At 42.4% G+C, this 27440-nt stretch overlaps 1 long non-coding RNA gene across 2 annotated transcripts; it reads right to left on the minus strand.

Moving 5' to 3' along the window:
* Nucleotides 1-12918: 12918 nt before the first annotated feature.
* Nucleotides 12919-26888, minus strand: LOC139359740 (uncharacterized). Of its 2 annotated transcripts, none has more exons than XR_011616129.1 (4): nucleotides 26237-26888; nucleotides 24521-24715; nucleotides 16939-17204; nucleotides 12919-13271 (listed from the first exon to the last, which is right to left on the minus strand). It is a non-coding gene; the product is annotated as an uncharacterized lncRNA (long non-coding RNA). The 2 variants fall into 2 exon arrangements; XR_011616128.1 differs by having other exon boundaries at nucleotides 24521-24945.
* Nucleotides 26889-27440: the final 552 nt, after the last annotated feature.

Below are 27440 nucleotides of genomic sequence, written 5' to 3' on the forward strand. Positions count from 1 at the left end.
AAGTAACTCATCCCAGGTCATGTGGCTCGTAAATGGCTGAGCCAAGTTTCAAATCCATACTGGAATGGTGGAAAGATGGCAGGAGTTGGTCCCAGAATACTCAGGTGCAAGTCTTGGTACCTTTATTTACTAGTTCTGTGATTTGGAGGCGTATCTCTTAGGTCCCTAAGCCTCGATTTTCCAGTCTGTCGAGAGGGGATCAAATATTTACCTCATTGGATTGTTGTGAGGGTTAAAAAGAGTTTTGCAATTTATTGGACCATACTTTTTAGCTCTGTCTCACCATATATATTTTTTTCTAAAGCCCAGTAGAGAAAACAGTCAGCTCAATACTAATAATTTTGGTTCCCTCCTAGTTTCTTAGCCTCTTCTCTGTTTTTGTTGTTTGTTTTTTGAGACAGGGTCTTACTCTGTTGCCCAGGCTGGAGGTGCAATGACAGCTTGCTAGAGCCTCGACTTCCCCAGGCTCAGATGATTCTCCCACTTCACCCTCCTGAGTAGCTGGGACCGCAGGTGTGTGCCACCACATCCAGCTAAGTTGTGTATGTTTTGTAGACATGGGGTTTCATCATGTGGCCCAGGCTGGTCTCAAACTCCTGGACTCAAGTGATCTCCTGCCTTGGCCTCCCAAAGTGCTGGGATTATAGGCGTGAGCCACCGTGTCTCACCTCTTCTGTGTTTTGGAGAAGACCAGAGATTATTAGAGTGTAAGAGCATGGACTTGTTCTACGATAGGCCCAGGTTCACGTACTGGTTCTGCCACTTACAGGCTTGAGGAAATTATTTAACCACTTTAAGCCTCTGTTTGCTTCCTCCCCAAATGGGGCCAATGACAAGTCCTGTGTCCTAGAATTATTTATGAGAACCAGATGAGATACTGTGTGTAAATCCTTCATCAGTCCCTGTTACATCAGAGAGGTTTAACAAGTGATACCAAAGGCAATACCTAGATAAGAAATAATAGCACATTCGACATTACACACATTCTAAAGCACTTTAATATGAACTAAGCCAATTTTATTCTCAAATTAGCCCTTGACATTGATATTATTAGTTTCCCATTTTACAAATGAGGAAACCATTGCTCATATAATTTTAGTAATTTCTCCAGAGTCACCCCACCAGGGCCCATTCGCGCCTAGGATTTCTTACTTTGGGAGCGGTACTTCATCTACATTGGCAGAGTGATAGAGGCCAAGGAGAATTTAGAGGCTCCAAGGGAAAACGATAGGAATAAGTGAGGTTCACCTGCAGTCTTCAAGAAACAGCTCAGAGGTCAGAGCTTCTGAAAAAGTTCAGTGCAGCGAACTAGCTGGGGAATATTAGTTTCTTGAGCATGCTGAGAAAGTTATTGAACCAGTGAAGCTGAGAGTACAATAGTCCTATTAAATGACCTCTCCTCTCTTCTCACATTTCTGTGCTATGACCCAGAGACAGTCGAATGGCTGGGACGGCTCCATGAGTGTCCATACGGCATTTTGCAGATACATACCGGGCCATCAACCCTGCTCCATAAATCCCCCAAACTGGGCTAGGTCATACTAGAAATGGAGGAATTTCAAGGATTGCTACAAGACAATTTGTACATTCTTCAAGGCCACTAGGTCGAGCTTCACATATGGATTTTCTAAGGCATTCTAAGGCAAACTCTGTTGCCTGAAAGAGGTCTTACATCTCCCTTATATCATGTGTTTTAAAATAGTATTTGATATCAACAATCAACAAAGTTGAGATCTTTTTATATATGGCAGCTCAGAGAGACTGTTACTTTCTCAATGTCTGGCCACTACATAGTGGCAGAGCCAGCATTAACCTTCTGCCTGCAAATGCCCTCTCTCCGCAGAGGGAAGGGTAGGAGTTGAGTCTCTAAATCCATTTGTGATGGCACTGACAGGTGGCAGCACCTTGATCTTAAACTTCTGGCCTCAAGCGATTCTCCCTCTGCGGCCTCTCAAAGTGCTGGGATTGCAAGCGTGAACCACCACGCCCAGCCCTGGCAGTACCTGAGACTCTCTATTCAGTGGCTGGAACTTTGGGCAAGTGAATGAATCTTCCAAAGCCTCATCAGTGAAACAGTGGTACCAGTTTCCTAGGGTTGTTTTAAATATGAAGTGAGAAAATGCATCTCAGCTGCTCTTGATCACGTCGAATCCCATCACCTGAGCTGTTGAATGAACAGTCAGGATTCAGACCAGGAAACCCATGCTGCCTGGCTTCGGAGCTCTTAATCATCGGGAGCATAAAGTATGAGCAGGACGGGAAAGATTTACGCAGAGGACGGGCTGGAGAGTGGGGTTACAACGTGCATGACTTTCTAATACATCGATGGCAAACGTTCATTGAGCTTTTGCTAAATGCCAAGCCCTGTTCTAAATACTTTACATGTAGTCACTTATTTCACCTTCACAAAAATCCTAGGAGGTGGAAACTATAGTTAACCCTATTTTATAGATGAGGAACCTGAAGCAGGGGGGTGTTAAATGACTTGCCCAGAGTTACACAGCTGGTGAGTAGAGTTGAGCAATGTAGCTCAGGAGTCTACCAGCTTAACCATTATAGTAGGCAGCGTATTTAATACTCATTAGAGAAGAGCTTCTCAAACTCTGCACTATCGACATCTTAGGCTGAGTAATTCTTCACTGTGTGGGGGCTGTCTTGGGAATTGTAGGATGTTTAGCAGCATCCCTAGCCTCTACCCATTAGATGGCAGTAGCATCACCACCATGCCAGTTAGAATAACCCAAAATGTCTCCAGATACTGTCAAATATTTGCGGGGGGTGCAAAATTGATTTGAAGCTTGGCTTGGCCATTTGCCACCTGTGTGACGTTGAATGAGCTGCTTAACATGTCTGGGGCTTAATCACTTCCTATGTAAAAGGGATACACATTTTAGCCAGGATGATCAGGAGGATAATATAAAATGATGCATTAAAGTTCTTGCATGTAGGAAGCACTCTGGTACGTAGGAATTATTATGCCATGCTGCCTTAATGGAGTAACACTTCACTTTGTGTCATGAGTGACACAGTGTGCTTTCATAAATTATTTCAACAAGCCTATGAGAAAAGCAGGGATTATAATCCCCTTTTTCAGATCATGACATTGAAAACTCCTGCGTTAGAGAAATGAGACGCACCAACCAGATAAACAACTTCTCCTGGCCGGGCGCGGTGGCTCATGTCTGTAATCTTAGCAGGCAGGTGGATCACTTGAGCCCAAAAGTTTGAGACAAGCCCAGGGCAAAATGGCAAAACCCTATCCCTACAAAAAAATACAAAAAATTAGCTGGGCGTGGGTGTATGCACCTGTAGTCCCAGCTATTCGGGAGGCTGAGGTGGAGAATCACTTGACCGGGAGGTGGAAATTGCAGTGAGACGAGATCATGTCACTGCATTCCAGCATGGGCGATGGAGTAAGACTCTGTCTCAAAAAAAAAAAAAAAAAAAAGCCATAAAACAACAACAAGCAAACAAACAAAGAACACTTCTCCTTCCAAAGGAAGGAGTGAGCAAGGGGTGTTGAAAGAGAAGGAAATAATTTTCCTCAAACTGTTTACATTTATAAAGTGGAATAGAAACCCTCTCTCATTTATGGAAATCGGAGCAATGTTTCTCACCCTGCAACAAAAACAGCATGACAAATGACACTTATCGAGCCTTTACTATGTACCAGGAGCTATGATTAACTTTTTTTCCCCATGCATTAAAGTATATACCCTTATAAAGGTCCTGTAATTATCCTGGTAGTGGGTAGATTTCCGTAATGGCCCAAATTTGTTTGTGTCTCAGGTCCTTTGCATCTTGGTCTGCTCATGGTAAGTGCCCAATAAATGCTAATTGGTGCTCATTTTCTTCTGTATTTGCATATACTTGATTGAAGGATCCAAGAGTTAGGTTAGAACTTAATGGCAGGGTGGAGATATCTTACTTTGTCACCGTTTCAGAATCCCCCTCTTGGAAGACAGACCCGCTCTCTGTACTTAGGTACTGACCTCAATTTTAACTCAATATACCACATCGTAATATAATTCTCTGTGTGCCTGTTTCTCTTCCGGACTGCTATGTTCCCTGTAGCTTTAAAATGCTATCTTTTTGCTTTTGTGTCTCCATTATCTAACCCAGGATCTAGATAGTATAATACAGAGAGATAAGAAATATTTCTTAAATGAGGAGGCCTGTGTTCAAATCCAGACCCTCTTTTTCCTAGTCGCATGACATTGAGCAGGTTCACTTCTCTGAGACCCAATTTGCTCAACTAGAAACTGAAGATAATCATGTCCATCTGACAGGGTTGTTGTGAGAATGAAGCAAAATAAAACATGTAAAAGTGCCTGGGATATTGTAACCACTGAAAGAATATTATGTTCCTTCTTATCATGCTAACCCATCTGTGAATGGGGGATGAGGGCTGGGCTGTATGGAACGTACAGGATCATTGGGCTGGTTCTTTTGCAGTTCTACCCCAGATCTGCCTAATTTACATGTCTCTAGCCCTGCGAAAAAATGGCTTTAGTACCTGCTTTTCTCTTTTTGTTATATCAAATATCAACCTTCCCCAGGTGGTGTCTGTACAGAATCGCTAGGGCTAGGGCAGGCTGGTTTTTCTTAGATTCTTTTTTGAGTTTGTAATCTTAGCTGTCATCCCTTTGGCTCTGAAGATTATTAAGTATTTCACGACGAAAGCAGTCCTCTTTAAAATGGTTCAGAAGCAGCCATGATTGAGGAAAGCCATTTACCCTGCATTGCACTCCTGCCCCCTTGCCTGATATCCAGCCAAGAGTTACCCATGACCTTGGCAAAGAGGAGGCAGCTTGCCTCGTTCCAAGCTCAATGATCAGGAGATAACCTCTGAAAGTTGGTTAAATAGGATTTCTCTTTCCTATTTCTTTCTGTTCTTTATTTTTTTTTAAGCACAGCAGAAAAAGGTTTTGCTGGAGACAGCAAGGACAAATATGAACAATGATAGAAGAAGGTTTTCAGTTTTGTTGGGGAGAGAGATTGTGCATCAACTTATAGCTGCACACACTCCATCTCTTCAGAGAGAACTTCAAAAGCCTCACTCTGGAGATTTACTCAAAGACTGTATGGCACATTGGTTAGTGTATAATATAACATTTGCTTTTATCCTTATAAATATTTTAACTCTTTTTTTCACTCTGGATCTCTTGTTTCAAAGCCAAATTTCTTTCGCTTTGTTAGTAGAATTGTACCTTCTCCCCAGCATCCAAGCAATTTTCCTTCTTCTGAGGCTTGCATTGAGGTAAAACGAGTCTTCCCCTCTCTGCCTTCCACAACCTCTTTCAACTGGGCCACTCACTGTGAGCTTTCAGGCGATATTCAATCTTAGTTTATAGTTTATGTATTTTATCTCCCCCCAAATGCTCAGTTCTCAAGCCCCTTTTTTATTTGAGTAATATTTTCTTTTTTTTCCTGCTGTGTTTCTACTTTCTTAGAAGTGTTAATTCCACAAACATTGATTAATGCTTTCTCAGACACTGTACTAAGATATGTATGTATATATACACACAGACATATATGCACGCATACAGATAGAGATAGATATCCAGATATAGATATACAGATAGAGATGTGGAGATAGAGATACTGTGGGAAGAGTCATAGAGAAAAATTTAATGGAAACTTACTGAAGACTGAGTGAAGCGGCTCATGGTAGACTTCTTTGAGGAGGTGTCTTTGGAACTTTGTATTGATGTATGAATAGGAGATAGGTGTTAGCTGGCTGTATATATAGGAGAAAGACACTCAAAAGTAGAATACATAATATATGGTTATAGGAACTTATAAGAATATGGCATATAATACAGGGAGAGGGATGAGAATGTCGTGTGGCTGAAAACTAGGATTTGTCAGAGAAAAGGATGGTAAATGAAGCTGGGAAAATAATCGGTGTTCGTGTCAGGGAAGTCCTTTCACACTGAACTAAAAAATTGAACTCAAACTTTTCCCTGCAAATTACATGACACTACTGGAGGTATTTAAACAAATGAGTAACTCGTTCCAGTATGTGTTTTGAGAAATTATTATGACTGTGAAGAACAGGCTAGTTCTATAAGAAGTTGGGGCAGAATATTCCTTACCCTTTCAATTTGCCAAGTCCTGACCAAAATTTCTGGTAAGTTCTTGAAAATCAGCCAATGCAAAATCAATCAACTTGTGTCCTAGGAACCTAAAAATCAATGGCAGACTAAATGTCACATGGAAAGGTCAGCAACACACATACACAAAATGAGAGCTGAAACAAGCATACAATTTGAATACCAGGACCACAGGCCTTTATTTAAGAAAGGCTTGGCTTGACATCCTGATTGGTAGGGCCTGGCTTGAAAGCCCAAGGTCTTTATGGACATGCTGTTATTTATATGTCACTTACTCTGATTTATGGTTACAATTAGGCCATAATGATCATTAATTAGAAAAAATGCTTTTACTGGCTCACGCCTGTAATCCCAGCCGAGGTGGGAGGATCACGAGGTCAGGAGATCGAGAACATCCTGGCTAATACGGTGAAACCCCGTCTCTACTAGTCTCTACTAAAAATACAAAAAATTAGCTGGGCATGGTGGCGGACGCCTGTAGTCCCAGCTACTGGGAAGGCTGAGGCAGGAGAATGGCGTGAACCCGGGAGGTGGAGCTTGCAGTGAGCCGAGATCGTGCCACTGCACTCCAGCCTGGGCTACAGAGCGAGACTCCGTCAAAGAAAGAAAGAAAGAAAGAAAGAAAGAAAGAGAGAGAAGAGAAGAGAAGAGAAGAGAAGAGAAGAGAAGAGAAGAGAAGAGAAGAGAGGAGAAGAGAAAGAAGGAAAAATGCTTTTACTTCTTTATGTTCCACAATATTGCTTTGAAGTTCAGTGCATATTGTTCAGGATTGTATCCTATAAGCCAGTACTTAGGTTGTTTATGGTGAAGTCTCCCTCACTTCTCCCAGAAGGAAACGATCACTCTCTCCTCTATATACACATAGCATTTTAGGAATATGTATGTTACAGAATTTATCATAATGCATTGTGATTATATTTTCAAGAAGCATTACAATGTAGTGATTAAAAGCACATGTCTGGAACCAGAAAGTCTGGCTTTGAATCCTGGCTGTCATTTACTACCTGTGCAAACTTGGGTAAGTTACTTAAGCTTTGTTTGACTCAGCTTCCTTATCTGCAAAATCAGAATGATGTTACATGCCTCATAGGATTGTTATGAGGAGAAAATGAGGTAATATGTGCAATGTGCTTAGAACAGAAACAATGATGTTGTAACCACTCATAAAAGTTGTCATTATTTTTCAATTTTTATTGAATTTGTTTCCTTTATTAAAATAACATTTAATTTTTTTTTTTAGTGATGGGGTCTCACTATGTTGCCCAGGCTGGTCTTGAACTCTTGGGCTCAAGCGATCCTCCCAACTCTGCCTCCCAAGGTTCTGGGATCACAGGTGTGAGCCACTGTGCTTGGCCTATTATTTTTTTAATGATCTGGTTCCTCTAGTGTTTTCTGTTCTTTTTTGTGTCATGGTGTACATCAAAGATGATACAATTTGTGTAGCACATTAGGATAAATGAATGAGACTGTTGTGTTTGAGATAACCAAGCTGAGGGGCTTGTCCCGAGTCAAGACCTTCCCAGCTGCCCTGATGGCTAAAGAGATTCAACTTTCAGTGCACCTGTCACTCATTCGTAGGAAACTCATCTGCCAGCCTGTGTTCATCAAGGGTGGAGATTACCAGGCCTCTTTGTAGCCTGCATGCCCAGCACAATCTTTGTCACAGTGCAGGCATTTAGTAAGTATTTGTTTCAATAAATAGATGAATGAATGGACGGCAGGAAGGAAGACCGTACCTCTCTTCGTCCATCCAAAGTGATGTGTGGGAAAACAGTGTTCACTAACTGTGTAGTTGTTATTTTCTATCCAAATAATGCATTTGACATTTCAAAATGACTATAAATTTACCAAATGACTTTGGGGAAATGAACAAAAAAAGGCCTCTTGAAAGATGAGTTGTCACGGAATACTTGGGGAGGTTGGCAGAGCTTCATACTTAAACCATCAGGAAATGCTTGATCATTCACAGGTTTCAGAATAAGTACTGCTGGGCAAAAATATTTATTCCTTAATCAATGGCCTATTAGTGGTACATACTTTTATTTTCATTTTTACTTTGTTTTTAGAGATAGGGTTTTGCTCTGTCACCCAGGCTAGGGTTGAAGTACAGTGGCACGATCATAGCTCACAGTAGCCACAAACTCATGGGTTCAAAAGATCCTCCCACCTCAGCCTCCTGACTACCTGGGACTACAGGTGCGTGCCCCCATGCCTGGTTAATTTTTTTTTCTTTAGAGATGGGGTCTCGCTATGTTTCCCAGGCTGATCTCAAGCTCCTGGACTCAAGCAATCCTCCTGCCTCAGCCTCCCAAGAGCTGCGATTACAGATGTGAACCACTGCTCCAGGCATACTTTAAAATGAGGAGAGGGAAGTCTTTCTGTTTATCTGTGGCAATAAGCCAACAGCAGGTCACGACATTCTTGGAATGAAAGTCTTCATATGATCCATGTCCTTAGATAAGAAACCAAATTTTACTAACTGGTGGGGCTCACTTTTACTATTGTTCATTGTGAGAATTACAATTAAAAAGAGCTCATATAATTGAAATGGCCAAAGAAATATTTTAAAAATAGGAGAAAATCTATATCAGTGATAGATATCAAGGAAAAGTGCCATTCACATGCCAAAAGAAAGACTTTCTACAAGGTAGAACAACGGTTTCTAAAGTTTGTATCATGCTCATTTCACAGATTGAAAGCAACTCACGTTTTTCAGTATTTAAAAATTTTTATTTATGTTAGTCATACAGAAAAATTGCAACAACAGTGCAAAAATACCTGTATATTCTTTATTCGGATTCATCTATTAAATTTTGCCACATTTGCTTCATCATTTGTGCTTTCACTTTCTATATATCCATCTATTCATCCATCTGCCTATCTATTCAATCATCTTTCCATCCATCAATTATATCTATGTACATATGTATGCATGTATGTATGTATCTATCTATGTATCTATCCATCTATCAGTTATCTATCTATATCCATCCATCCATCCATCCATGTATCTATCCATTCATCTATCAATTATTTCTTTATTTCTAAGTTATCTATCTATCCATACATCCACCAATCTACGTATCCACTTATCTTTCCATCCATCTAGTCATCAATTTTATCTATCATCTATCTATCTATCTATCTATCTATCTATCTATCTATCTATCTATCTATCTATCTATCTTCTATCCATCAATCAATGCTATCTATCTATCTATCTCCATCTATCTACCCATCCATCAATCTATCTATCTATCTCCATCTATCTATCTCTATCTATCTATCTATCTATCTATCTATCTATCTATCTATCTATCTATCTATCTATCTCCATCTATCTACCCATCTGTCTGTCTGTCTATCTATCTATCTATCTATCTATCTATCTATCTATCTATCTATCCACATATTAACTATAGATATCTGATTATTGGGATTATGGGTGATTTTACTGTACTGTTTTGTTTAGGTGCATTTTCTATTTTACTTGGGTAACTTTAAAAGTTTAATTTGTTTTTACCAAGCTTCTTATCTACTGATGAGGTTGGAGAGGGTAACCCAGCTAATGAGAATCCTGGGGTCAAGTGAGAGCATATTTTAACTATTATAACTGCAGACACAATGTAACTTCTAGCAAGTTTATGGGGCTTGGTGGATTGTGGAAAGAGCAGAGGTAGAACCCACGATAATGGTGGAAAGTTCTGTTCCTATTCATCCTTGGTTGACTCAACCATTAGAGTTCTCCATTCCTTCATTAGGGCAGTAGCTTTACTATGTTCATGGTTTAAACCCCAGTGGGAGCCTCCGTGATCCCAGGAATCCATGTCCTTGTCCCTTGGCAATTCTGGCTCCTATTCTCACTAGTGGCCACTTCAACAGTTTACCTCATGCCTCACATTGTCTACCATTTTCTGATTTTTCCCTAAGAAAACCAAGATCTGTTGGTTTGGGGAGACCAACCTCATTCTTCTGCTAATGCCTTTAAGATGATTTGTTTCTAAACTTTCTTCCTTCCTTTCTGTTTCAGAGAAAGCAATGAACTCCTCTTGTCTAACAAGGATCCTGCAATCTGGGTTTTGGATCCCAGACCCTCTTGTCAATGATCATCTCTCCTTTATCTTCAACCTATCCTCTATTGGCTCTTTCTTTTAAATCTAAAACTGTGCTCAAGTTTCTGCCATATTGGAAAAAAAACAAACTTTCTTCACCTTCCTGAGATAGCATCCTATATTTTCTCTATTTTCCCTTTTTGCTGCTTGAAAGAGTAGTCTACACTTCTTGCCACACTTCTCGCAATGAGGGCTTGCTGAACACCCTGCAATCTGACTTCCCTGACTCCACAGAGATTGTTCTTGATGAGATCAGCAGTGAACTTCCTGGAGCCAAATCCCATGGACAATTTTCCATCCTTGTCTTTTTGACATTTCTGGGGTATCTGACCCCCTGAATCCTCACCCCTTAAATTCTTGTAATCTTTTTCTATCCATCCACCTATCCATTCATCTTTCCATATATCTACCTATCAATTCTATCTATCTATCTATCTATCTATCTATCTATCTATCTATCTATCTATCTATCTATCTATCTATCTACCAATTCATCCATCTTTCCATCCATGTATCTATCTATCTATCTATCTATCTATCTATCTATCTATCTATCTATCTATCTATCTATCTATCTATCTATCTATCATCTATCTAATCCATCCATCCATCCATCCACCTACCTCTCCATCCATCCTTCCATCCATATAGCTATCAGATCTCTCTCTCCATCTCTCTCTCTATCCACCCATCCTCTCTATGCCGGGATATACTTCAATATACTAATTATAATTATATAGTTAGTATGGATTACTTCCTGCTTCTCTGTCCAACCCTCTTCCATGTTCTTCCTAGACTGTTCTTTAGACCCCCCAGGCTCTGTTCAGTATTACTTTGGTCTTCTCAGTCTTTCCAGTCTTCCTGGCAATATCCATTCCATTCGTGGTTCAGGTTCTCATCTATGCTGATGATTTTTCACATCTCTAGCTTCTTACTGGGCCTATGCCTTAGGATATCAATCAGCTTATGTGACTCAGATACAGCATGAGAGAGCTGGGCCTCATTTCATGGCTCTCCTTCCAAACCACTTCCTCCTGGCACATTCTCTATTTAGTAAATGGCACCCCCTTCCCCACGACACCCAGAAATGAAATCTAGCAGTTGATATGGACACTCAACACTACGGATTTCCCATATTTAATCAGTCACCAAGCATTACAATATCCACTGTTAAAACATTGCTTGTTTCACCTTTATTCTCTCTAGCTTCACGGTCTTAGGTGAGATCAGCACCATCCCTTGTCTAGATAATTGTAAAAGCCTCCTGATGGGCTTCCTTGTGTTTAACCTCCTCCCTCAACAATTTATCTTCCTCTCTGCTTCTAGACTGCCACAGAATCAAAATCTGACCACGTCATGTCACATTCCTTCAGTAGATTCCCTTGGCTTCCAGAATTTAGTTCCAAACAAAAATGCTCTCCTATAACCTAGCTCTAATGCAGCTTTCCTGCCACGTTCCTTATTATTCTCACAGAATACACCTTCATTCCCCCAACATACTTTTATCGTGACTCTATGTCTTATTAAATTCTGTACTCTTTGACGAGATGCCTTTCATCTCTTTTTTTTATTTCTCAGTACAATGCTACTTCCTCTGGCACAACTTTGCTACCCGCCTTCTAATTCAAAAGCTCCCTGCTCTGTGCCTGTGCTCCAACTGTGCATTTTTTCAGGGTCTTCCCCAATAGACTGTATGGTTTTGAAGGTAAGCTTATCTTACATTATTTTGTATAGTGTCTGGAACCTAGTAGGAACTGATCGGTAAATATTTGTGGATAAACACATTCATGGAATTAATGAAATTTTCCTTTTGTGTGTATGTGTCTTATCTAATTTTACATTTCAAGCTCTCAGAAATAATACAGACTGTGTCTTGGTGATGCAGGACAGGCAAGCCCCACCGTGGAGCCTGTGAGAGTTCTTGGCTTTGCCCAGGAAGGAATTCAAGGGCAAGCCAGAGGTAGAAGAAAACAGATGTATTGAAGAGGCAGTGTTATAGCTCTGTGACTGCTCCTGCAGAGCAGGGCTACCTCATAGGCAGAAAGTAGCAGCTCAGGGCAGTTTTGTAGTCATAGTTATACCCACTTTTAATTGCATGAAGATTAAGAGGCAGTTTATGCAGAAAGTTCTAGGGAAAGCGTTCTAACTTTTGGGTCATTGGGTCATTGCCTTGGAAAGGGGCAGTAATGCCTAGGTGTTGCCATGGCAACAGTAAATTGACATGGCACACTAGTGAGTGTGTCTGATTTAAAGCTGCTTTCACCCTGGCCCTTTTTTAGCTACTCCTCAATCTAATCTGGTGTCCAGGCCCTGTCTCTGGAGTAGAGCTCCACCTCCTACCTCATTGATATTGGAGGAAACTGACTGACTATTGAGTCAATTCCATCCCACCTTTTTTTTTTTTTCTTTTTCTTTTTGCCAAATGGGGAAACTGAAGCCAGAAAGACAAAGTGATTTTTTTCCTACTGGTAAATGACTTGTATATGGCAGAGCTAGGCCTAGAATCCTTGGCATTAGAAGTCCAGTTCAGACCCTGTTCTCACATTGGGTTTCCCTAAAACTCTGTGCTTAGTAGGTGCAGCAAATGCTGGTTGAATTGAGTGAAATTACTTAAATGTGACTCACCATAAATTGTTACTGACCCTGAACACATGGGCTACTGGCAAAGCTGCTAATTAATCCGACAATAATTCTGAGGCAATCAGGCTTCATTAATGTAGGTCTGGCCTCATTTTCAGAAGCACTTTTGGATTGATCACTCTGGCCTGGCAGCTGGAGCAGATACTCCTGGCCAATGAATCACAGGGCCTCACGTACCCTCCACTCCCTGGGAATTTAGAAGGAACAGTTGGTCCTCTTTCCTAACCAGCTTTCTTACTTGCAAAGAAAAAGTCTTTGCCAAGGTTTCTGGCTCCTGCAGCAGCTTTCTCACCTGAGTTCTCTCGAGCCAGCATCTTCTGCAGTTTCATGGACAAGGGGAAGCCCCAAGGCTTGTGTATTTCAGTTCTTCACCACCCACCGCAGCGCCTGAAGGCAAAGAGTTCTGTACAAAAGGACAAACAAATACTTATTTGGACACAAAAATTAATCACTGCGGCTCAAAATAAGTGATCCTTATTTTCCCAAGACAGACATAAACTTGAAAGCACATGTCTCAAGGCGGAATGATGTTGTGTACAAAGTGTGTGTGGCTTCTGTATTCCCATTCTGGCCGGGCATTTAGGAAGAATGTACTCATTCCTCATAGCCATATGGTATTTGTGCACATCAAGCTAAAGAAAAAATTATGCACCTTCATTTTCTGTTTCTGGTCCTCTTGCAGTCTGAACCCGTTTACTGAGAGCAGCCTTATTATCATGCGTTCTCTGTTAAATGGGGTTTGTTTTTGGGTAATATTAACCCAATGAGACAGATTCTGTGTGGAAGTTACACACAAAAGAAGAAAGAAGGGGCACTTGTGTTATGTCCTTTGTTAACCACTGTGTAAAATCCTTGCTAAAGAAACTCTCCTTTTTTAGAGTTGATGTTTCTGAAACTCACATCTACTGGAAACAGGAAAGGGATGTTTCTCTAAAAGAGATGCTGATTAGCTTAAAATCCTGTGACCATTACAAGACATGGTCTTAAGGCTTGGAAGATGGAGGAATATTCCAGATGGCAGCACTGTTCAGTGTCCTGTCAGGAGCTGCATACAAGCTGGTACCTAGAGACCTCAGGATTGCGCTGATTCTGGGGTGATTATGCCTGTTGGTCTCTAAGTAAGTCTGCCAATTTATCTGTGTTTCTTTTTCTTTTTCTTTTTGTTCTTTGAGACAGTCTCACTCTCTTGCCCAGGTTGGAATGCAGTGGTGTGATCTCGGCTCACTGCAACCTCCACCTCCCAGGTTCAAGCAATTCTCCTGCCTCAGTCTCCTGAGTAGCTGGGACTACAGACACACACTACCACGCCCGGCTAATTTTTGTATTTTTAGTAGAGACGAGGTTTCGCCATGTTGGCCAGGCTGGTCACCAACTCCTGACCTCAGGTGATCCGCCTGCCTTGACCTCCCAAAGTGCTGGGATTATAGGCATGAGCCACCGCACCCGTCCCATTTATCCGTATTTCTAGAATCAGTCACTGAGGCTGGGCTGCATCACCCTGCCTTGCTGTCCTCGGTCATGTTGGTCTCCAGGCATCTTGATTCCTTTCCTTGGCTGCCTGATATGGCGCAGAGTAGACCTATGTGCTCATGTCAGCATTCCACACAACACCTATGCACTTATTTTACAAATCATGAGAAACAGAGTGATCTAGAGTCGGTGTACAGCCATGGATGGATAAACATGTGTTCTACCATACTTGAAGAGTTCCATCTGGATGACATACTGGCTGTTCCGGGCAGGGAGAAGGAAGAGGGTCAAAGACGGTCATAACAAAGGCTAAGGGAGGTCAATTTTCACCATGGTTGGCTTAACAGTTCCAAGGTAAGCAAAATGAATTTCAGACCAACACTAGTAAAAATGGATAGTTACGATGTCTGTGTTAGTCTGGACTCTTTTGGTTCTCATCGACAGAAATCCAACTCTAACTAGATTATATAGCAACAATGAAGAGAAAAACAAACAAACAAAAAACAACAAGAGGAAATTAATATTGGCTTATTTAGCTGTAACATTCAGTGGGTTACTGACATCAAGAATGGTTGGATCCAGGTACTCAAACGATTGGCTTTGCTTTCTTTTACATATGGTTCATTTTCAGGGATTTTCATCATCTCAGTTTGGGTTCCCCTACCACCACCATCACCACCAAAAGCAGACCCTGTGGTACAGTAGTTTATTTGGGAGATGTGGTGGTCGTGACAATGAATCACTCAGATGTTCTGCGGCAGGAGCATGATTGACTAATAGCCCTGCTCTTACTCTTCTGCGACACCACCTTTACACCAAAGCCATACTTCCCTCAGACTGTACCCAGCTAAGGACAGCACAGTGAGGCCACCAAGGGAGGCCCATTCCTACAAGATGTGGTTCTCGACTGACAGGTGTCTTTGAGAACCCCTCACCGGCCTGGCCAAACTTATCTTGGAATTAGGCTGCAGTCTATGTCTCTTCCTGCCCAATTATCCCTCCTTCCCTCTCTCTGCTGCAGTGTGAGTCCCGTATTGGAGTCTGAGCTTCTCCCTGCCTTCTCCAGCTCCCTCTCCTTTTGCCTTCACAGGTATTTCTCCAGTAAACTTCTCACATGTCTAATCTCAAGAGAAGGACCAAACTAACACAGGAGGTGATCTCAGGAAGCACAAGTGAGGAAATGGAGAGGATAAGACAGATGGGAGAAAAATCAGTAAAAAGTGTACTGAGGAGCAGGTGGCCCCATGGGCAGGTCATGCTGGGATCTTGTTAGAGACTACGTGGAGCAGCCTCAGGATTGTCTCAGCCAAGGGCAAGGATGCTAGGAAATTTATTTATAGTTTCATTTCCCATTGGCTGAAGATCACCCGAGAGCATCAGCTCTCCCCCACTTGAAGGTGGCAGAGAAGGGTACTGGGTACTAGCAAAAGCCTTCAGGCAGAGAGGAGAGATGCAAATGCTTGAGGTTGGAAACTGTCTATCACAACTGTAGGTAAGCTCAGGTGGGCCAAGGGGATATGGCACAGGGCACCAACAGCATATGCTATACCTGTGAAAAAAGAAAGGTAGGGGACACTGGTAGCTTACAATATCCCTAGTGCAGCAATTCCAAATAATGTATTTTTCCCAAGAATTTTAGACTGGGCATGGGTGGCTCATGTCTGTAATCCCAGCACTTTGGGAAGCTAAGGTGGGAGGATTGCTTGAGGCCAGGAGTTTGAGACAAGCCTGGCCAACATGGTGAAACCCTGTCTCTACTTAAAATACAAAAAATAGCTGAGAATGGTGGTGTGTACCTGTTATCCCAGCTACTCAGGAGGTCGAGGCATGAGAATTGCTTGAACCCAAAAGGCCAAAAGGCGGAGGTCGCAGTGAGCATAGATCATGCCTCTGCACTTCAGCCTGGGCAACAGAACAACACTCTGTCTCAAAAAAGAAAAAAAAAAAAAAAGAATGCTTCCTTCCCAAGAATTTCAGATCGAGCATGGTGGCTCATGCTTGTAATCCCAGCGCTTTGGGAGGTCAAGGTGGGAGGATTGCTTGAGGCTAGGACTTCTAGACCAGCCTGGGCAACATAGTGACATCCTGTCTTTACAAAAAAAGTAAGAAATTAGCCAGTGTGGTGGCACGCATCTGTAGTCCTAGCTGCTTGGATCACTTGAGCCCAGGAGATCTGGGTTGCAATGAACTATGATGGTGCCATCAGACTCCAGCCTGGAAAGAATTTTAACTTGTCTTGGGAGTGCCTCTGATTGGCCAAATTAGTGTCACCTGACCTTCCCTAAACCAATTACTGTGGCCATGGGAATGGAATATTCTGTTACATTGCAGTATATGATTGGACTACCTCTCCAACTCACATCTAATGGGAATGGGATAGGGATGTTTCCCAAAAAAGAGATGCTGATTAGCTTAAACTCCTGTGACTGTCATGAGACATGATCTTAAGGCTTGGAAGATGGAGGAAGATTGCAGATTACAGCGCTTTTCGGTGTCCAGTCAGGAGCTGCATACAAGCCTAGAGACCTCAGGATTATGTGGCTTCTGGGGAACTAAGTTGACCCGGAGCACACTGGAAACAATTACCAGATGTCACTTGCTGGTGGGTGTGCAGCCCTTTGCCACCTCCATGCTGAGCTTTCATTAGCTGAGTCTTCATTGGCTGAGTCCTCCTGGGCTGAGGGCACAGCTATCTGGAGCCTGCCATGAGCATCTTCTCACTGTTACACTCTGCTTGTTGCTAGCCCTGGAGAAGGGCTGACAGTCCTGGGGATGCAGGTCTCCAACTGCTTTCCACGCTTTTCTTCAGCCAAGAGCACAGGCCACGTTTGAGTTGGGTTTAGGACGTGGTCTCTGCCCCAGCGCCCTGGGATGGGAAATGGGAGGAGTGTACAATTAGCAATTAACAGCTTTATCTCTACTCACATGTAAGAGACATAATTAGCTGGTTCCATCTGTTCCTGATACCTGCTGGAGTCAGCCATTCACACCTCAGCCAGATATTACAGGGAGTGGGAGGGCCTGAAAAAGAAACATTGCAAAAATAACTCACGTTTTGTTGTTTTAGACATCTTGCCCCTGTGGAGTCGGTCTCCAACTCTGCTCCCTTCAGGTGCCTACAATTTGCTGTCAGTTGGCAAGGAAAGGTGTGAGCTAATGAATATGGAAGCTGAAGATTTGTGTGATTTTTCCCAGGAGCTGAGAGCTTCAATTTAAAGAGACAAGACTTGGTGTCTCAATTGGGGTCACATCACAATATAGGAGTTGAGCCTGGGTACTGGCATGGGAAATATATATATATTTTTGAGATGGCATCTCGCTCTGTTGCCCAGTCTGGAGTACGGTGGCATGATCTCTGCTCACTGCAACCTCCATCTCCAGAGTTCAAGCAATTCTGCCTCAGCCCTCCAGGTAGCTGGGACTAGGTGCCCGCCACCACACCCAGCTAATTTTTTGTATTTTTAGTAGAGATGGGGTTTCACCATGTTGGCCAGGATGGTCTCGATCTCCTGACCTCGTGATTTGCCCACCTTGGCCTCCCAAAGTGCTGGGATTACAGGTGTGAGCCACCGTGCCCGGCCTGGCATGGGAAATATTTTCAGAAAGACCGTCCAATTTTAGAAGGACGAAAAAAAAAAAAAAAAAAGCCAACAGCTGCAGCCTCTACATCTGCTGGAGCAAGCAACTTGTCCAAAGTCACACAGCAAGGAAGAAGATGAGCTGGGATTAGTCTGTCTAATTCTAAACCTGTTTTCTAAATCATTATCCATCACTGCTGCTTTGTTGACATCATGGTCTCAATGGGCATTAGGAAAGACCAGGACAACTTTTATTTTTTTTGAGGCCAAAACAACCATGCCCCCAAAATGTGGTATTTAAAAAGAAATGTGCCCATTTACACAATTAATGCTTTTTTTTTTTTTTTTTTTTTTTGAGACGGAGTCTCGCTCTGTCCCCCGGGCTGGAGTGCAGTGGCCGGATCTCAGCTCACTGCAAGCTCTGCCTCCCAGGTTTACGCCATTCTCCTGCCTCAGCCTCCCGAGTAGCTGGGACTACAGGCACCCGCCACCACGCCCGGCTAGTTTTTTGTATTTTTTAGTAGAGACGGGGTTTCACCGTGTTAGCCAGGATGGTCTCGATCTCCTGACCTCGTGATCTGCCCGTCTCGGCCTCCCAAAGTGCTGGGATTACAGGCTTCATAATTAATGCTTTTAATGTAAAAAGGTATGATGCAATATAGTTGGGTTATTCACAAGATAATTACAGGGCTCATAAAATATTAATTCATAGTACTCTACAAATGGCAGAGCCTGGATGAGGGACATATATTTATCAGGGTCTCAATGGAAAGAAGATGGCATACTCAGAATAAGATTATTCAAAGAATGTTTATTTACAAAGGGCTTATTTACAGATGTTTGGGTGTAGAAGAACCACAGAAGACAGTGCAATTATCTGGGTTAGTAGCAGACAAGAGTTACCACCTCCAGGCTCTAAGGGACAAGTTAAAGTAAGAGCTTTGTATGGCAAGGGCTTTGGGTGCAGCACTGATCTGTCAGGGGCTGCAGCCAACCAGGGAAACAAATAACCTTAAGGTAGGAGGCGGAACTCAATCCTGGACCAGACTGAAGACTGGCTGAAACAGGGACGAGGCACCAACAGCACCTCTCCATAAGATACGCCCACCAGTGCCATGACAGTTTATCATTGCCATGGCAACACCTGAAAGTTATTGCCCCTTTCCATGGCACCCTTTTTCTAGAAATTTTGAAATAAACCATCTCTTAATTCTGTGTAATTAAAAGTGGGTATTAATATGGCTGGAGACCTGCCCCTGAGCTGCTGCTCTCCACACACTGTCTAAGATGGGGGAGCCCTGCTCTGCAGGAGCATCAACGGAGCTTAACACTGCTGCCTTCATACAACTGTCTTCTTCTACCACTGGCTGGCTCTTGAATTCTTTCCTGAGTGAAGCCAAGAATCTTCCCATGCTAAGCTCGAGTTTCGGAGCTTGCCTGCCCTACATCAACCTGACTTCACCGTTGACCCTGTGTCTGACTTCCTATCAGAAGGAAGTCCCCACTGATAGAACCAATAAGGATGTCGTGAGTGAGGCATCCAGCGATCAACAATTAAGGAGGCCCTCACTGTCAGGACTGGGCACGGAGCACTTGCATGGCCCTGAGAGTGAGAGCCTTCTTAAATGTTCCACCGTCAATGCCTCACTCTCCCTACCCTAGCCCCAGCCTTGGTCTCGGGGTCTTGTAATGACATCTACACAGCTTAGCCTTTAGCAGTCCTGACCAGGTGGAGAAGGGGAGAGAGAATTCACAGGAGAATGGGAAGATATCCAGCACAAAGAAACAAGTTTAAAATTTAACGTAAACATTTTCCTTTCCACCATATGCTTCTTTCCAAGACTGTTTATTAACCTTATTTGAAGAGAAAACCCAAAGTTGAAATATGATCCCTGCTTTTCAAACTGTGATAAGCCGTGGTGGATCTCAATCTATTGTAGTGATTGGAAATGAAGCTGTTTCCCTTTAGGGACATAGACAACCAGAGACAAAAGAAAGCTTCCCCATAGAAGGCTCCTCTTTGGCTTGTATTGCATTCCAGGCAAGCATATTCCCATTTTCCCACTCTTTTGTGGCTCTCAGAACATTCATCTTCCGTTTTAACCCAGTCTACTCACTGGCTATCACTGGCTTTAGCTCCTGCTACTTCATCCATTCCTGTGACCAAGACATTTCAGACAAAATGAGCTTTTCATTCAGTATCATCAGAGGCAAGGAGCTGAATTCTCCTGCCTACCTTTTTCTGCCCACTGTCTTTGGCCTTACCATAATTTGGTTCCTCTGCCAGGCCATCTGCATAATGAGTTCCTCCTATGGGTTTTGCTCTGCCAATCTGGATGCTCCACCACCCCCTATGGTGCAGTTTGGCCACCTCCACCCTGACTCTCAGCTAGGTCTTGGCAGTCATTGGGCCTCTCTTCCATTCATGCTCTACTACTATGCTTTTTTTTTTTTTTTTTTTTTTTGAGATGGAGTTCACTCTATCACCAGGCTAGAGTGCAGTGGTGAGATCTCGGCTCATTGCAAGCCCTGCCTCCTGGGTTCAAGTGATTCTCCTGCCTCAGCCTCCTGAGTAAATGGGAGTACAGGTGTATGCCAGCACACCCAGCTAATTTTTGTATTTTTAGTAGAGATGGGGTTTCACCATGTTGGCCAGGATGATATTGATCTCTTGACCTTGTGATCTGCCTGCCTCGGGCTCCCAAAGTGCTGGGATTACAGGCATGAGCCACCGCACCCGGCTAGTACTCTGGTATTTTAATTATTGCAGCCTTCTAATAGATTTCAGTCATCTGGCAGAAGTAGTCGTCGATCTCCCATTACATTTCGTTTTTCTTAATATCGTCCAAGATTAAAAGTTTTTATGAAATTCTACACCAAGAAAGACATTTCATGGGGATGTGACATGGATTTGGAAGGCAATATGGCAGAGTTCTTAAATATACATGCTTTGGTGTCTGACTTAATCCAGTCCTTACTACTAACTGTTCTAGGCAACTTACTTAATATCTCTTAGCATCAGTTTTCTCCCCTGAAAAACAAGGATATTGAGAGTATCCTTTGTTGTGAGAGCTGTAAGAATAATAATTAAATTGTCTCTACATGTTACTTTGTTATAAATTTATATTTTGTAATATTTTTAGCCTTCTTATCCAGGCTACATTTAATAAGGGTTATTTACACATATAACTAGAAATATAGTTTTATAAGTAGCATTTTTTGGGGGGGTAAAATTTATTAACTTTTTTTTGCTCTGGTTCAGTTATGTCAGGAACAGAATTTCTCTTTTCCTTATGTATGCTTTTTAAGTGGTGAGTAGGAATATGATTTATTTTTATATACTTACTTTGCATCTATCCTTTTGGTTCATTTAAAAATCAATCATAGTGTTCTCTAGACTTCATAGGTATGCAAGTAAATAATTTACAAATAATGATAATTTTGTCTCTTCCTTTCTAATATTTATGTCTGCAAACATGTTTCATATCTTACTGCATTGGCTCAAACCTAAGTCTTGGACACATGAACAATTCCAAGTCTTGTTCTGTTTTTCCTTCTTCTTCTCACCACTTTAGACTTTTGCAGAAGATCACTGGGGACTAAGTTTAACTGATGGGCTTTTAATTTTCTTGCAAAATAAGCACACTTTGTTTCCAGTTTAAAAAACCTGTGCAAAGGGTATGGAGCCAGAAAGTCCTAGACACGCCATGTAACTTTACATTCTAGTGGAGGGACCCGTTCCCTTATTGCTTGCTCTTTCTGTAGGCAGACATGTGAGCGGGGGAATAAACAGAACACAAGGTGCTCCAGCTGTTGACAGGAGTCTGTCTGGTAATACCAGCCCTCAGCACTTGGAGACCCTGGGGACTGCAAGCCATAAGTCCTTTCTGCCAAGGTTGGGGAAGATGCCGTTGGTCCTGTGGCATGACCCTTCGTTCTCACCTAGAGTAGGTAGGAGTCTGGTCTTAGTTATCTTTGTCCAAAGCAATCCAGAATGAACTTCTGGGGTCACTTTGAGACAGTTTGGCTGTTTTCATCACAGTCATAGATTATTTAGTGTACACCTGTAAGACCTAGATTTGACAACAGGAAGTATACAGAAGAGGGCTATTGAAATGCAGCAAGTTAATGAGGAACAAAAATATGATAATCAATCTGCACATTTACTTCAGACTGACCTTCACCAGATTTGCAAGTTGCATTTATCGGATAAGAAGCCTTATAAGGTACACTGAAATATCCTTCAACGCTCATGTTAAAAATAGAAAATATAGTGACACTTATATCCAATTTGGCTTTTCATTTATTAAGAATAATGACTATCCACACCTGCAACGCGTTATTTGTAGAAAAGTGCTTGCAAATATCAGCCGGAACCTTTTCTTGCATCTTATCATTTAGAACAATTATGTCTTAAAAAAAATCAGCACAAGATTTAGAACTCCAAACATCGGTTCATAAAAGGAACTTTTGTCTTTTTTAAATGTCTTGCAACAGAGTAAAACTCCTTCCTGAAATAAACTCAAACATTTTTGTTTCATAAATAATTTAAGCCAAATCTGCCAGCTTTACATCACATGTTACATGGGGACAAGTGAAAATTTGTCTTAATACTGTAAAGATTGTAACAGGATCTTTACAGCATACTATTTGATGATACAGTGCTATAATAGAGCCTTTTATTAAAAGTCCCTTCTTGTCAATGCTGAAATGATTCAAAAATTCCTAAAGGCCTACGTAGTTTACTTATTTATTTATTTATTTTTTGAGACGGAGTCTCACTCTGTTGCCCAGGCTGGAGTGCTGTGGTGTGATCTCGACTCACTGCAACTTCCACCTCCCAGGTTCAAGCAATTCTCCTGCCTCAGCCTCCTGAGTAGCTGGGACTACAGGCATGTGCCACTATGCCTGGTGAATTTTTTTTGTATTTTTAGTTTCACCACGTTGGCCAGGCTGGTTTCCATCTCCTGACCTCAAATGATCCACCTTCCTCAGCCTCCCAAAGTTCTGGGATTACAGGCATGAGTCACCACACCCGCACCTACAATAGTATATTTATTTATGAGAGAGGTTCATGAATCAAAAAGAAGTTGGAAAAATCTGAGACTGTGGGAAAAGTTTACCCATTTGTCAGCTGTTTGCATTTGAGCAAGTTATAAAACTTCTCCGATCCTTAATTTTCCTCACCTTTCAAATGGGAAAGAGACAATGACTTTGCAGGTTTGTTTTGATGATTACATAAAATATGTAAAGTGCTTTATACAGAATGAGTTCTCATTAAATGATATTTATTATCATTGATGCATTCATTTAACACATTTATGGAGTACCTGCAATGTATCAGGCATGAAGTTACATATCCTAGTTGAAAGAATGAACAAGATAAAATTTCAACACTCTGATGTTAAATTAAAGATGGCAACAATTTGTGAAGTACGATAATTGAACAGGTTAGGCACAGTGGCAGGTGCCTATAATCCCAGCACTTTGGTAGGCCAAGACAGGAAAATCACTTAAAGTCAGGAGTTCCAGACCAGCCTGGGCAACACAGTGAGACCCTGTCTCTATAAAAAATTTTTAAAACTTACATTAGCCAGGCATGGTGGTGTGCACCTGTAGTCCCAGCTACTTGGGAGGCTGAAGCAGGAGAATTGCTTGAACCCAGGAGTTTGAGGCTACAGTGAGCTATGATTATGCCACTGTACTCTAGCTTGGGTGACAGAGTGAGATCCTGTCTCTTAAAAAATAAATAAATAAAACAAAATAGATAATTGGACATTGCTTTTTGGCTAGTTGATTAGGGAAGTGAGATTTTTCTGATATTCCTATACCACAGTAGTGGCTAACATGTATGGAATGCTTCCTATGTGCCTGGAACTGTGTTGAATGTTTTACTTAGATTGTTGTTTCAAGCACACACAAATATGCATAAAATATCTACAATGATTATCATTATCTCTACAGATGAAGAAACTGAATCCCAAAGAGATTCAGTAATAAATAAGAAGTACAGCTGGTACTGAACCCTGGGAGTTTGACTTCAGAGAGTACGCACTGGGCAGCATAGCAAGACCCTGTCTCTACAGAAAAAGAAAATTAAACAATGAGTTTGCCACTGTGATGCACACCTGTAGTCTCAGCTCCTTGGGAAGCTGAGGTGGGAGGATCACTTGAGCCCAGGAGCTGGAGGTTGCAGTGAGCAGTGATTGCTCCACTGTACTCTAGCTTGGGTGACACAGTGAGATCTTTTCTTTAAGTAAAATAAATTAAAAAAAAAAAAGAAGAAGTTGACTGGGGCAGAGAGGCAAGAACAGGATGGAAGGAGTTTGAGAAGGTGAAGGAACACTGATGATGATGTTACAGTATTTTTGGAGTAAGATATAGAGAAATTACACTAAGGGAGTCCGAGAGAGGGGCTGAGACTAAGGGACTACAGTTTGGAGGGCAACAGCAGGGTTAGCAATATATTCAGTGTAAGTAATAACGGGCAGCAGATGGAACTTTCCAGAAAACACTGACCTGGGGTATCAGAAACATGGTGGCCCTCCTATTTTGATGTTGGTTCTAGGGTTGGCAGGTGTAGGTAACATTAGAAGTATTTTACCTGGGAGGATGCTCTGGCATGAAAAATAATTCAGTGTATTCCTCCTAAGGTCAGGTGAATCAGATCCATCTGAATCGATGGACTTGTTGTCTTCAGAGCACAGGGCTGTGGCATCCTGGAACCTCACTCCCGGCCAACTGAAAAATTAAGGAGTTGTGTAGTAGGTCTGGCCCACAGTGAATATGGGATCACAAACTGGACAAATAGGAGTGTTCCTTTTAGGAGAGCCATTCTGAAACTCAAAGGCTAAGGAGCATGGGCCTGACAAACTTATGTGGGATATGAGCTGGGATGAGCAAAGCTGGACTTGGAGAACCACGTCACTGATAGAATTACAGGCCCTTGAGTCAGGATACGTGTGCGTCTTTTCACCCAGTGCTGGTGTCCTTGGCAGAAATCTCAAGTTAATGACGTTTTTATAGACGCTAAGAGAAATGAGTATCAGTGAGGAATCTGTCTGTTCTAAACAGAAACACCAACTCAAAATGTTTCAGATTTTAAAATGGTGGGGGGCGGGGGTGGTAAATTTCTTGACTCACCAGCAAAGTTCTTTGGGTCTACTAGTGTTTAGGTGTGACTGGCTCCAGGGGTTGCTTTGGACAAAATTGTTAGAACTTTCCTTCCCTTTCTCCTTCCTTCTTTCCTTTTCTCTGTATTGGTTCTGTGTTAGTCTCTTTTCAATGGGCTACGAAGAAAGGCACTTGTAGCTTCAGAATTACATAGTCCTTAGTACAAAGGACCTTGGAAAGAAGGAAAGAGTATCTCTTGGCCAGCATCTCCATGGGCTCTGGTTAGCCTCAAGCCCACCATTGGAAGTATTTGGGTTTTGTGGGAGAGGGTTTGTTGATTGAACAGCCTGGCTCACGGCCAACCCTTCTAGTTGAGTAGGCAGGGACCCTAGTTTGACAGTCCAGGTGAATGTAAGGGAGGGGCAATCCTCAAAAGTCACACAGTAAGAGTGGTCTATGGACCACTAGTATCATTATTAGCTGGAAACTTGAAAATTCCTGGGACCTAGCTCAGACTCACGGAAGCAGGATCACTGAGAGCCGGGTGCAGAAATCTGCATTTGAACACCCCTCCAGGCGAGTTGATGTGTGCTAAAGTTTGAGAAACGTTCTTCCATTTGTTGAGTCACTTTTACATTCTCCCTATCTAGTGTCTTCCTCATCTAGTTTCATGAAATGTGGACAGAGCTCATCCCTCCTGTATACTCGGGTGAGACTGTTGTCTCTATCAAGTCAACAACGCCAGATAACCCAGAAGGCATCATCCACTGGAGAAGAATCCTTTACTAAATATTCTATTCTTTCATCTTGGTGACTGAGAAAGAACAGGATTTTTTTTTAGTATTCGTGTCTGGTAACAGGTATCACTTAGAAATCCATTTTATAATCATTTAGACTGGTTTGCTTTGGTTCTATTTACATAATTCCATGAGACGCATGGAAAGAGAGGTGGCGTGTTATTTTTCTGCAGCTGAATACTGGGAAAAAACACTTTCTAAGGTAATTACCACTTCAGTGCTCCCCACACGGTTGGAGGGCGCTGGGAAGAAGTGTGCCTTCTGGGCCCGGGGCCACCAGAGTGTGGAAAGAATGTGCTTTCTGTCTCTGAAAGGGAAACAACACCCTTTGTGGGAAGCCTCTTTGCTTATATGCGTAATTTGTATGAAGGCTATGGCACAGTGGCTTCAGGTGCATGGAGAGAACTTACTTGGGAACAAACGGAACTCTTTCAAGTCCATCCAAGTGCAGCATCCTGGGGAGGAAGACTTGACCTCCCACAGGCAGTCCTGGAGATGAGAGTCCCTCTTGATGAGCATCAAATTAGAGAGAGTTCTCTCTCCCTGTGGCTACCAGTGGGGAATTTTAAGGTGAAAGATCTACTTCTTCAGTCCCAGATGTGGTGCAGAATTTTGCATATATGTCACATTTCTCAAGGAGTGGTGAGCAGAAGATTATTCCTGAGTGCTCTGTTTTCTGCATTCATCTAGACTTTAGATCTCTGACCCCCTTTTTCCACTGTGCAGATTTCATCATTTTCCTGGCATTTTTTCAGCTGCTAATGCTTCTAACTCTAATCCCTACATAAAGCCCTTGTTCTGGTACCCTGTTCACACCCTGCCAGCAACTTGAACACTGCATGTATATCCCTGCCATGTTCACTGTGCCTCTACCATATACTAGGTGCTAGTTGGGTACCAGTGACACAAAGATAAAGAAGACACTAACTTTAACCTCATGCCACTCAACGTATAGGCTTATTTTAACACATGGTCTTGGAACAAATGACTTGGAGTGGCTCTGCAGCGCCTGCATCTAAAGCAGGGGTTTAGAGGGAATCTCCACTTCGGGCCCACAGATCCAAAAGGGATCAGTGGATAGAATTCAGGTGTTCATAAGCATGGGCAAAATTACATGTTCATTGTTACTTATCCCTTGCCCTTGTGACCTTTCTTGGTGGCCTTGTTTATCTGTATGGCTTGCATTCCATGTCTTTCTTTCTTTTTTTCTTTTTGAGACAGAGTCTCGCTCTGCCTTTGGGGCTGGAGTGCAGTGGCGCGATCTCTGCTCACCGCAACCCCCACCTCCCAGGTTTAAGTGATTCTCCTGCCTCAGCCTCCTGAATAGCTGGAATTACAGGCACCTGCCCCAAGGCCAGCTAACTTTTGTATTTTTAGTAGAGACGGGCTTTCACCATGTTGGCCAGCCTGGTCTCAAACTCCTGACCTCGAGTGATCCACCCGCCTTGGCCTCCCAAAGCGTTGGGATTACAGGAGTGAGCTACTGCGCCCGGCTTTGCAGTCCATTTCAGAACAACGATTCACAGCTGTCTCCATAGATGAGGTAGATTAGGGTAGCCTCCCTGGGCTTGCTTATATGAGCTGTGGGGTTAGTTGCCAGGATCCTGGGCTTTT

The sequence above is a fragment of the Macaca nemestrina genome, chromosome 18 (assembly GCF_043159975.1).
Source record: "Macaca nemestrina isolate mMacNem1 chromosome 18, mMacNem.hap1, whole genome shotgun sequence".
NCBI lineage: Eukaryota > Metazoa > Chordata > Mammalia > Primates > Cercopithecidae > Macaca > Macaca nemestrina.